Below are 13,216 nucleotides of genomic sequence, written 5' to 3'. Positions count from 1 at the left end.
CTTCTGGCTTTTGTAGATTTCAGGCCACCTTCCCACTGGGTCTCTATCATATTATACAGATGATTAGGTAGCTCAAGTTGAATCAAGTATGGTAAAAATGCATTACTTTTGGTGCTCTTTGAGGGTAACTATGAATGGTGGCTTCTTATCCTTGTTTATTTACTTTTTATTAACTCTATGGGCATATCAGTATTATTGAACCTATGGTAAACTTTATCCTATTAAAACAGAACAAAAGCATTTACCTGTTCATATTCCACTCATATTTAGTTAAAAACTTATGAGTTGATTGGATGCTCCTAAAAATTTTGCCCATTTGGGGGGATAAGCTGCAAATCCAGGTCTTATACGTATTCAGTGGACTACAGTGATTATGTTGTAGTGATAGAGATCTGATTAGAATGTGGTTGGTAGTTTTATTGTTTCAACAATTATAGAGTTTTGCCAGGTATTTGTAAAATATGTATTTCCATAAATGACTATTTTGAGAACTATCTCCATTTATCTCAATTAAGTTTGAGGAATTTGGGGTGACCCTTCTTTTAGCACTGCAGTTTCTCCTTATCCTTAAGGGAATGGGTGGCACAGGGCGCGAAAGACGTCAGGAAAAGATTATAGGAGGATACTGGCTTAAATAACTCACTACTTTTTTTTCTTGTTTGACATGACATTCCAAATTCAAAAAGAGAAGTCATCTTGCTGAATCAAAAATGTGTCTGTGGACGATTTTGCTTTGCTCAGCTAATGGATCCTGGAGGAAATCTCCAGAAACTCCTGGCATCAGATATGAACATATTTTTCCTTCTTATGGGAATGGGGGTAGTAATAGTATGACCATCATTCCTAAGTAAGGCCGCTCAAGGTCACTGCAACCTTTCTGCATAGTTGCCTAAGAGAGAAGGCAGAACACAGACACATCCCCCGGTGTCTGAAACCCCTTTGTTTAGTTTCCTTTTGTATCAAAAGGATTGGCCTTCACCATGGGAGAGGCTGTAACTGGATTTCACCATGAAAGGAGGTTGTAATTAGATTTCTCAGCAGGTCTATGAGTTCTGTCCCTGGAAAAAACAGAGAAAAGGGCCTGAATATTCTTTCCTCTAGCTGGAAAGGTAGCCAGCCAAGCCTGCAGAGATTGGTCTGAAAGGCCCCGACCTCTGATGGAACAATGTCAACTCTGGCCTCCAAGACTGAGTGCGTGGTCCTTCAGGTTGAGGGTGCAAAGCAGTGCAAGTGATAGCTAAAGATTTCTCGGCATTTGGTAGGAAACATAGGACATTCCTCCGAATGAAACCCTCTGACTCTTGGTCTCTCTGTCTCTTGGTGTCCTGAAACTTCTATCTCCTAGAGAAGCGGAGGGCACCTAAACTTTGGAACATTCTAGAACATCATTCTCCATCTAGATTTAGGAATGAACTTACACAAACAACCAGAATATATTTTTGGGTACTGTGGTTCATTTTGAGTTCTTAGTTGGATTGGTTCCATTTCAGTTTCCATAATATTTTCTAGAAGTTTACATTGGAATGCAGTTATGTCAGAGAAGGTGTTTGTATTTGATTTCTTTTCAGTTGTTACAGTTTTTAAAAAGAACTTAATTGAAATTCACATTTAAAATGGTGAATTTTATTTTTGAAGCTCTGCTTGTTGCCTTGCCACGTAAATCTACTTGATCTAACCATCTGTCTCCACTGGGTGCTCCTTGTCCCGCTAGCTCTCTTTTCTCTTCATATCTCCTTGCTCTTTCTTTTCCTCCTAAGCATTAACAAGCTGTGTGACCACTGAACCAGAGTGGAAACATGGCCATCCATACTTTTAAAGGCAGGAACAGGCTTGGAGTCTACTCTTTTCCATCTCTTGTATTGGCTATGTCAATGACTCCTTGGAAAGTTGAGTGCTGGTAGTTTTTTTAACTGAATTTCCTTCATGCTGCCTGGAGCTCCTCAGGCAGCCAGTATTTTCCCTAACCCTCCCCCTTGCTCTGCCACCCCCCGTTGTTGGCTCCTTCCTTGGCAGCCTCAACCACACGTATAAGTCCCCCTCCTTCTCTTGGAGACCAAGGAAACTTCCTTCGGCATTTTTGGTTTTCAAGGCAGACGATGACTACGTGATCTGTTTGTCTTACCTAGTCTAAGGTCAGAAGAACTGAGAATGACGTACATGTGTGCAGAAAAAGGAGAGGTTTGCCCTGTCTGTTTTCCCTGTTACTTTACTTTTCTTCTTATGACTGGCATCTTGTTTCCTGGAGTATGTACCTCTACATTTCCAAATAAGGCCAGGTCTCTTTTGTTGAGTTTGTTTATATCAGGGGAAGACTGTAGGCTACTATTTTTAGCAATTATTGTAACTATGGAAAAATTTCCCTTCAGGGAAATGTAGTAAACAAAATGATTATTATCATTTTGCTTCATAATCAGACTCAGACAGAACATTCTCCTTCACCCTGACTTTACATGATGGCCAAAGGCTTCATTATCAGAGAGCAAACCCCTTAGTCATATTTTGGCTAACGTATACATGTTGTTACCTGATCCAGACTTAAGACTGTTGCTTTAGGGCTTTTAAAGCATGACTGAGTCTCTTGGGAGAGCTCTATAGCTTGGCGTTAAATGAATCTGAAGATTTAAGAAAGATGGCTTTCTATTTTGAGTTCTCTGCTGAGTCGCCATTTGACATCGAAGTGTCCCAGTCCTGCCAGTGTATGCGATACACTCAGACTCAAAGATGCAGACTTTTCTAGGGCTCTGACTGCAACTGTCTGTCATCCTGCCTGACTGAACCTACCACTATGTGAGTCTAGGCTAGGGATAGATACGGTTCATGCCCGTCGGAACTTTGAGTCTAACCAGAATTCAACATTAAACATGAATCAAGCAGAGGACAAATACTTTTAGGGCTTCACATCTCCCACTGCTCTACCCCTTCCTCTCAGAGGATCTGGCCTTCTCTCTGTTCCTCAGTCTACGGTCCCTCCTGCCACAGGATCTTTGCACGCTCAGACTTCTCTTGTCAGCATCCACTTGCTCCAGCTGCCACTGCCCAGCACGCACACCTCCCACAGGGCTAACCTCTATTTAGGCTTCCGATCAAGGAAAGCCATACCTGACCTTGAGCGGAAGTCGGGATCCTTACGTGCTTTCTTAGAAGAAAGGTGCTTTTCCTTCTTAACACTTATTTCAGCATATAATTATACAATACACGCTCAATATAATGTGAACTTTTTCGCCCCCCAAAATCATGCTATAACAAAAGGGATGTGCCCTATATTTTAGCACTTCTGAGGTCTCTAGCATAAAAGGATATTGTCTCAATTACTTCATTTTGAACAACAAAGTACCATTTCAGGCAAACAGCCTGAAATGATCTCAAGCAATGCTTATTTTTGTTCTTAGGAAGGTCACCCGCACGATGAAAAAGGAGATAAAGATATTTAAAGCAGATTTAGCAATTATTCTTGAGGTACGACTTCATTTTTGCAACTGTTGGAATTACACAGTTTTAGAAAACCACACTTTAGAGACTCAAGCGGTTTTCAATAAGCCCTTTAAAGAGTACTGGAAAAAGCCATATAGGAGGTAATTAATATGTAGAGATCATCACCATGGAATGAGAATCTATGCTTGGGGCTCAAATTTGCAGTGCTAGCAGATTTCTGAGAAGTGAGTTATAAACAACTTGCAGAGGATTGATGATGCACTACTCTCTATTAGACAGTTACAGAGTGGCTCCAGTGAACACAGACAGTGTTGTTAAAGAGGCATAGAGAGAGTGTTAACAAAATCATTTCATGAAATATGAGAATAAAAAAGTCACTTTTATAAGTATAAAATATTTTAAATGAAATGAGATTTAAAATAATGTATTTGTAACAATAGAGTAAGCGTCCTAAGCATACCTTCCAATATTATCCATCCGTGTGTGCATTTAGATTGGCCAAAGATTTTGCCTGAGGACCTTTTTATTAGAAAAATGAAGGTGGCTTTGTATTTGAGGTCACCTTATGTTTGGGCAAATGTATTTTAAAAAAAAAATTATCAAAGTATAGTTGATTTACAATCTTGTGTTAATTTCTGCTGGACAGCAAAGTGACTCAGTTACACACACACACACACACACACACACACACACACACACTCACACACACATATATATTCTTTTTCATGAATGCAGTTTTTATTAATGTGATAATTTGATTAACAACTGTCTCCCTAACTACATAGTAAGTGCCACAAGAGCACAGCCATTCTCTGTTTGTTCCTGTAGCATCCCTGGCATTTCACACAGAATAGAACTGAGTACATTAGTTGTTTGAGACATAAGATAAAAATATTACTTATTTCATGACCTGGAAAACACTGGAGAAACTAAAACAGAAATTTTAATAAAAAGTATTTTAATGAAAGATAAGATGTTTTGATACATTTTGCCCTAGTGTTAATCAAGATGAGAAGAATCTCTTTTACTCCTTATAAATGTAAAAATCCTTAATTATTGCCTTTTATCCTTTTAAGAAATTCAATGGTTCCTGTTTATACAAGGATAATTCTGAGGCCTGTTTTCATTGCAGTTTCCTCACTGGGAGATTCCAAGTTCAAAAAAGCCATTCTTATCAGAGTTAGACCAAATGAGAAAAGTATTAAAAGAACGACTAATTCTTGAGCACTTCCATCCATTGTTTCAGTTAATCCTACAACAGTCTTATGAATTAGCTGTTATCCCCGTTGAAGATGTAGGGGAAACTGAGGTTTGGTGAACTTCACGGCCAACCTTTACCACTGGTCAGATCCTGTAATAAGAGCCTTACATAGAGTATCTCATTCAATTCCCATGACAATTTTATGACCATTATTATCTCTCTTTTACATATGAGAAGATGAGGCAAAGAGTGGATAAGATAAAAAACTAGAGAGTGTTTAAGTGCCAGGATTCCAGTCCAGGCAGCCTGCCCCCGAGTCCCCTTGATTGATAATCACCTGGATAAGCACATCGTGAAGGTGGGAGGCGGTAGTGGGGACTCGGGAAATGGCTTTCGTGTAGGGCCCAGCCTGTCCTACAAAGTGAGGTCCTGTCTCTTTCTCCTCCTTCGCCTTCCCATTTGCTTTTCCCTGCACTCGACAGTAAGCTGGGCACCGTGTCGTAGCTTTCTTGTTCATTTTCTTAACACCCATTCACTGACTCTTTAAAGGAAATGTTTGGCGTACATAAGTTGGTTGCATAATAGGAAGGAAACAAGCCAGGATGGGGGACTTCATTTCTCAAGGATTTTTAAAGCAGACTAAGAGTTATTTCACAGAGAGGGCTGTGAAACTCGAGCCTTTCTATCCCCTTTCATTGCTATGACTACAGGCTGCTCCTGCTACAGAAAAAGCAGCTGACATTTCAATTCTAGGAACATAGAGGAGAGGTTTACAAAAACAGAAAAACAAAAAACAAACCCTTTTGTTTGAATTTCAGTTAGAGAGGAAAAAGATACCCCCAGAGCAAGTCAAAACCCCTATTCCTGCCTCGAGAAAAGATAAGAAAGGAGAAATGTTCGGGCCTTTTCCCCCCTCCAGGTAGGCCAATAAAACAGAGTTGAGTGCAAAGCATCATTTTGCCTCATTCCTCTTAATGGCAATCTGAAACAGAAAACTCACTCTGGTTTCGTTTGACTTGGCCATTAAGAAGCTACTAATGGATGAAGCAGTAAGGACTCAGTAATAAATACTTCAGGCTGAGGCCCTCTCAAGGGCATACGGTAGTGTCAGATTTATTTTTCCATTTCTTTAGATAAAAAAAAGACAATTCAATGAATATTTCCTTTTTGACCCCCACTATTACTGCCAGAAAAATTATTCCAAGTGTGTAATCAAACACTTCCTCACTGTGTGTAGAAAAATTATTCCAAGTGTGTAATCAAACACTTCCTCACTGTGTGTAGAAAAATTATTCCAAGTGTGTAATCAAACACTTCCTCACTGTGTGTAGAAAAATTATTCCAAGTGTGTAATCAAACACTTCCTCACTGTGTGTCTAGTACTCTGCCAGGTGCTATACCTGACATTTAAAAAGCATCTTATTTAATTCCTACAATGACCCCATTGTGGGTATTATTATCACTATTTGCTTAATAGATGGGTAAACTGAGTCCTGGAGGTGTGAAGTGACTGCCTAAGCTCACAAAGAGGCAGAGCCAGGATTTAAACTGAGGCGTGTTAGACGCTGAAACCCATGCTCTATCTGCTCTGTCGGGCTGACTCTGAGGCATAGACCTGGCATTGACATTTTATTATACAGCAAAGTGTATAAGTACAAGGAAGAAACCCTGAGGGAAATCTTAGAGTAAATTCCCTTTCTACAGAGTTCCATTCGGGACATATAGGTAGACTAGTGCTTTAATATCAGCTACGATCGACAGATTGATTCAAACGTACCAGACATAGCTGTTTTCCTCGTTTATCACAACAAATCTCTAAGGTGGTAACTAATTTTATGATCCCCATTTTGGCAATTGAGGGCATGGAGGTTCAAAGTGTCATTTGTGCAAAGTCACAGACCCTGGGAAAGCCCAGATATAAACCAGATCTGTACGTTTCTAGAGCCCATGATCTTATTCACTTTATTACACCATCTCCCTACAATCAGTCGAGACCACACACTCTGTTCCCCAAACTTCTGATCATCTTTTTAATTAATTAATTAATTTTACGGTACGTGGGCCTCTCACCTCTGTGGCCTCGCCCGTTGCCGAGCACAGGCTCTGGACGCGCAGGCTCAGCGGCCATGGCTCACGGGCGCAGCCGCTCCGCGGCATGTGGAATCCTCCCGGACCGGGGCACGAGCCCGTGTCCCCTGCATCGGCAGGCGGACTCTCAACCACTGCGCCACCAGGGAAGCCCTCTGATCATCTTTCGATGCCCAAGATAAAAATCAGGCTAGCCTCAGGTGGTACTACCTGTGCAAGCCCAGCCTTTGGGGGAAGATGCTCTGTGGGCCCTGTTTGAACCAGACCCTGGCCTAATTGGGCATCTCTTGGGCAGCCAGACCTACTGGGGAAGTTCTCCTGGATTTCTGGGCCCCCCTTCTCCTTCACTGAAGGGTGTTCCAGAATGATATGTGAGGGAAAAGGGCATCTGAAGTCTGAAAAACAGTCGCTTATGTTCTTGGTGGAAAAAGATTCCCAACATGTTCTGGACCTTGTGCTAAACTTAGCTGAAATAGCAATGCTTGTGTACCGTTACATATCAACTGAATAAAAATAATAAGCTGTCAAGAGGAAATGAAATGAAGAATATTTTGGAGTTGTCGAGATATATCACTATTTATTTCATTTCCGTCCTCCCTATTTATTATTTTTACTTAGTTGATAAGTGAAACTGTGCATAAGAGCCTATTGGGGATTAAATACCAAAGGACCTGGAAGGAAACCCCAGTACTCAAATTGCTAAACAGCTGTACAAAGATTCCCTGAAAGAAAAAAGGCAAGATTCATTAATAACGTGTGCATATTCTTTTCCAAAATGTGGAAAGCAGCATTGTTTGATTGGATGATAAGCAGATGAAACAGACTGCTGTGCCTTGTTGGATCTTGTTAAATGGATAGAAATATAAACTTAAATGTTTCCTGAGAGGGGTGTCCTTTTTTTTTTTTTAATATTCATAGTTAATGTACCCATCAATGTTTAGCTGAATAAGCTGTGAATTGAAAAAAACTGGTATCCATGAGAAAGGGGAGAATCAAAAAAAAAAGGATTTCTGCTGAGTTGGACCAAGTGAACATTTCTATTCAGTGTACTTAGGCCCTGGGCCAGAGGGGAGCTCAGATATAATGCCAAGGTGACATATTTAACCTCTGTGCAGGTTAAAGGCAGTTCAAAAGAGATACTCTCTCTGCACTACCTCTTGGTTATAGTATCAACAGCATTGATCTGCAGTTGAAAACATGGTTTTCTCCTGCAAGGTGACCTCTAATACCCAGGAGGAATGAGGGAGCGTGACTTGCATTATTGTTTTATTTTAGAAGATAGAGCCAGAAATGAAGGTACCTTACAATATAGGAGTTATCATAATTTTTTAGCTCTTTGATTCCCCTCCCTCATTTTTCCCTTGCTAAATTAGACATCGTTAGGAATTAGAAATTTTATGTGTGTGTGTGTGTGTGTGTGTGTGTGTGTGTGTGTGTGTGTATCCTAAAAAATGATAGAAGATGACAAGAGACAGTGAGTCAGAAAACTATAAAAGGGAGTCAGGAAAAAATAATCACAATAACTAAAAAATAATCAAAGGAAAATATAGTATTATAGGGATTTTCTTACCTTTTGGAAAAGCAAAATGTTCCATTTCTACATTGCTGTTAGGTACAGACTGGGACAGTGGTGGTGACTGAATAACTTCAGATAATTTAAACATGGAAAACACCCAAATTACTTTGATTTGAAAGTTTGGTTTTTTTTTTAACAGCTACTTTCCTTTTGATTTATTTAATACATTTAGTAAACTATTCCTATAAAACACATTTCAGGATTTCAGACTTCACCAAGATCTGAATGCTAGTCTGGCCAACAACATTTCTGCATTTCTAAACATCATTTATTAGTTCTTACTATTTAATCTTGGAGAAGAAAAGGAAACATGAATTCAAGTGTTAACATTCCCTAGTAAGTAGCTTTTCTGTAAATCATGCAAAAGGGTTCTTTTGTTCTTGTTGTTAAAAAATGGCTTTGTATTAGGCAAAAATATTAGACATCTTTATCAGGTCATGCAAATCAGGTTAACAAATACAGTAAACTTATTAAAATTTACCTTCAGGTAGGTGGCTGGACCCAGAGCCTTGGCAGAAAATTGAAGCTGAATCCTGTCTTTGCACACAGTCAGGAAATAAGTTTCACAAACGCCCAATACTCTTTGAATCTCTTTCCTCGTTAGCTCTGCTTCTTTGCCCAGAAACACATTCAGGTCTATTGGAGTTGAAATTCTGCTGCTCTGTCAACTACTCAGGGTCTGAGGTGACAGACGAATTTGGAGGTTGGCACAGGGACGTATTTCAGACTGTCATCGTTTTTGTTGCAGATTCCTGCAGTTCTCCAGCGGGCTGGCCTCTCACTCCAAGGGCGAGGGCGCGCTCAGCTTTACAGGCAGCGCAGACCTGCAGGGAGAGAGCTCATTCTGCCGGAGAGAACGGGTTAACAGTTCTCCCCTCAAGCTCTTGTTCTCAGAGGCTCGTAACTTGGCCAGAATATAAGCACTTGGCTCCGTATGCCTTTTTCTTGTCTTTTTCAAACAACTCTAAAAGGTTTTACAAGCGGGATCCCTTTTGGGGGAATTTTTATTTTAAGACTGAAAAGAAACTCCATGCTGTGGTTTCTTCCTAAAGGAAATCGGTGGGGTGGGGCTTAAGGAAGGGGTAAGAATAATTGCAGCAGATGCATTTCTACATTGCTTCTGCAAAAATTGTTCTCACGAATATGCCTGAATTTGGTAACAGTAGGGTACTGCAGATACTTCAACCTTTCTTTAAGTGACCTTCAGAAATGTACATACATGTGAAGCATTCCTCCTTCATAGTGTAGCTCATTCATAAGCCGGTTCAGGAACGTTACAGTTCATAGACTATTCTTCCCCCTACACAGCTCCCTACCACAACCTTCTGTATGATGATTGGTCTGGAAGAAGGAGTTTCGCCATGAAATAGACTTGGCCTTCTGGTTATTTATGTATGTATCTAACCTCTTCCACAGCTGCGTCTACATTTATTGCACATTTATTACGTCAGACACTGGCTAACGGTTTTTTAGTGCATCCATTTCAGTTGACCCTCACAAGTCTACATGAAGTGAGTATTACAGCCATTTGATGATAGTGTGGTTTAGTGGGAAAGTCTCCATGTTTGAGACCACACAGCTTGGGTTTGCATCTTGGCTCCTAACTGGATATGACGTGGGACAAGTTAGGTAATGTCTCTAAGCTTCAGAATTCTTATCTATAAGACACGGATACAAATAAGGGGATGATATGAGTATCTACCTCAGGTGGCTGTCCTGTGTTTTAAGTAGGTAAACACCTCCTGCCACCCTGCAGACACTCAAATGTTAGTGATTATGATTTGCATGAGGAAACCAGAGCTTGGTGAACCTGAGTGATTTTTCCAGGGTCTCTGGCTCGTAGGTGGTGGCTGACTGCTGCGCCTGTGTTACTCAACTTCTAGGCTGTAACACCTCCTTCTGAGGGAGCCGTGAGCCCCCTGAGGGTAGGGACGTGCCCCCTCTGTGCTCTCTATGTGCCTAGCACAGTGCTTTACATACTGTAAATGCTCCATTAACCTTAGATAAATGGTTAAAATTTAATTTAACTTAGATTTTTCTACATTTATGCCAAAGTCAGGCCAAAAGCAAAACGACATTAACAAAAATAAAGAAAAAACCCCACCTCTAGTTCTAGGCAAATATGCCCTCAGTCAGTTGTCCTTAAGCACTTTAGAAACATTTGCCCTATTTATTTTTTAGAACACCACAAGAGAAAGGTAACAAGAATTATCTCAGTTTTGCAGTTGGGGAAATTTGGGAGCGGAGGAAACTGGGCAATTTGCCTAGGAACCGAAAACAAGTCACAGTGCAGCTGGGATCGTCTCAACATCTCTAGAATCAGGATTACTTGTTCCAAGCTGCCTTCCCAGGCACAGGATGAAATGACGTGGTGTCCTTTGGCCTCAGACAATGGGATGTTTTTCCTTAGCCCAGGTCTAGGGTGTGATCAGTCCCCTCAGAGAAGGATCAAAGGAGTGGGCTGTGTTCGACTCTGATGGTCCTCTGCTTCTGTGCACATGGTCTGAGAAGTGTGGGAGACACAGGCACCATTTCTCCAGTGGCTCCCGAGGGCCACAGGTGTGGTGGGACTATTGCTGGATATGTAGGACAAGCATTTCTGATGATTTTGCCTGGGCTTGGCTAAAGGCGGTTTTCTCTGGAACTCAAAATGCTAACTTCTTCTAACAACATTCCCCATTTACTTGACATAGCTTCGTGAGATTGGCTTCAGGGGACTACAGCAATTCAATGAAAATGTAGAGAAAGTTTTAGCTAGAGGGCTATGGGGAAACGATTTGACCAACCGAAGTATTTTCTCTAATACTAAAATTGATATTTTATGTCTTTGCAAAATGATCATAAAATTTCTTTCGGAAATCTATGCTAACAAAAAAAATAATAACTTGGTTAGAGCAATCTGGATTTACCTCTCAAATGTGAATATGTACTTTGAGAGTTCCTTTGTAGGTGGCAAAGCTTGAGAATTTTAACTCTCAGTTATACAGGATGTTTGTTCTAGGTCTTATTAATCTATAACATGGTTAAAAGGATCCACTGTATTTCTTGTAACTAGATAATAGAGAAAAGTGTGTGTGTGTGTGTGTGTGTGTTAGTAAAGGGACCTTGAATCCGCAATGTCTTTTAAGTATGACTTTATTTTGGGAATGTTTATGGGCAGATATCCAAACTTTCATTGTTTCTGAAGCTGTCATTTCTAAAATCGTTTACAGCTCATGAAGCTGAGGACAATAAACCTACACCAATACCCACTTAACAGATGGAGCTGTGGAATAGAGTTAGAAACTTATCCGATATCTAAATGTGATGAGAGAATTTTGATAAAAAAAGATTGTTACATTCCTGCATATGAACTGACCCAGATAACATCAGCTTTGGTCAGAAGGGTCTAACAAAAGTCAGTATCAAAGCTGAAGTGTGTTTTCAACATTCTAAGGCACGGATTTCCTTTGAGAGTCTGATGAAAGCTGTGGGCAAGCTCCTAAAGTTCATCCATGAACTGCCCTCCACGCCCCTACCCCAGGGGTTCCATAGGTAAGAACCTCTGATTCAGGTGCAGGACCAGAGAACACATTCATCAGTCCTTAAGCATCAAATGAGCCTTCTTGTTATACATAGCACAAATCTCTGGGTGATAGGAGAGAAATATCATAGCTCCTGCCTATAAGGAGTCTAAGAGACAAGAATATACTCATTGTCAAAAGGGGGCACGATTCCCTTGGAGTAGTCGTCGATGAAAAATTAATCAGTTGATTTCAGAAAGAAGTGGAAAATTTTATTTGAGCCAAATTTGAGGATTATAGCCCAGGAAGAGCATCTCAGAAAAATCTGAGAACTGTTCCACCCATTCGACTTTAAGATACAGTTATATAAGTTTTTTTGAGACAGAGGGCTGCACATCAAATGATGTATTTTTTTAAACATCTTTATTGGAGTATAATTGCTTTACAATGGTGTGTTAATTTCTGCTTTATAACAAAGTGAATCAGCTATACATATACATATATCCCCATATCTCCTCCCTCTTGCGTCTCCCTCCCACCCTCCCTATCCCACCCCTCTAGGTGGTCACAAAGCACCGAGCTGATCTCCCTGTGCTATGCAGCTGCTTCCCACTAGCTATCTATTTTACATTTGGTAGTGTATATATGTCCATGCCACTCTCTCACTTCGTCCCAGCTTACCTTTCCCCCTCCCCGTGTCCTCAGGTCCATTCTCTAGGTCTGCATCTTTATTCCTGTCTTGCCCCTAGCTTCTTCAGAACCCGTTTCTTTTTTTTTAAGATTCCATATATATGTGTTAGCATACGGTATTTGTCTTTCTCTTTCTGACTTACTTCACTCTGTATGACAGACTCTGGGTCCATCCACCTCACTACAAATAACTCAATTTCGTTTCTTTTTATGGCTGAGTAATATTCCATTGTATATATATGCCACATCTTCTTTATCCATTCATCTGCCTATGGACACTTACGTTGCTTCCATGTCCTGGCTATTGTAAATAGAGCTGCAATGAACATTGTGGTACATGACTCTTTTTGAATTATGGCTTTCTCAGGGCATATACCTAGTAGTGGGATTGCTGGGTTATATGGTAGTTCTATTTTTAGTTTCTTAAGGAACCTCCATACTGTTCTGCATAATGGCTGTATCAATTTACATTCCCCCCAACAGTGCAAGAGGGTTCCCTTTTCTCCACACCCTCTCCAGCATTTACTGTTTGTAGATTTTTTGATGATGGCCATACTGACCGGTATGAGGTGATACCTCGTTGTAGTTTGGATTTGCATTTCTCTAATGATTAGTGATGTTGAGCATCCTTTCATGTGTTTGTTGGCAATCTGTATATCTTCTTTGGAGAAATGTCTATTTAGGTCTTCTGCCCATTTTTGGATTGGGTTGTTTGTTTTTTTGATG

General features: G+C 40.4%; 1 protein-coding gene across 1 annotated transcript in view; it reads right to left on the bottom strand.

The window, feature by feature from the left end:
- Positions 1-9,237, bottom strand: part of SPARCL1 (SPARC like 1) — a 53,945-nt gene extending 44,708 nt beyond the window's left edge. Inside the window, exon 1 of the mRNA XM_082837565.1 lies at positions 8,779-9,237. The gene's annotated coding sequence lies outside the window, so the exon portion shown is untranslated. The remainder of the gene's footprint in view (positions 1-8,778) is intronic.
- Positions 9,238-13,216: the final 3,979 nt, after the last annotated feature.

Source organism: Leucopleurus acutus (assembly GCF_964270905.1).
Source record: "Leucopleurus acutus genome assembly, chromosome: 4".
NCBI lineage: Eukaryota > Metazoa > Chordata > Mammalia > Artiodactyla > Delphinidae > Leucopleurus > Leucopleurus acutus.
This window is presented reverse-complemented; position numbering and strand designations above follow the sequence as displayed.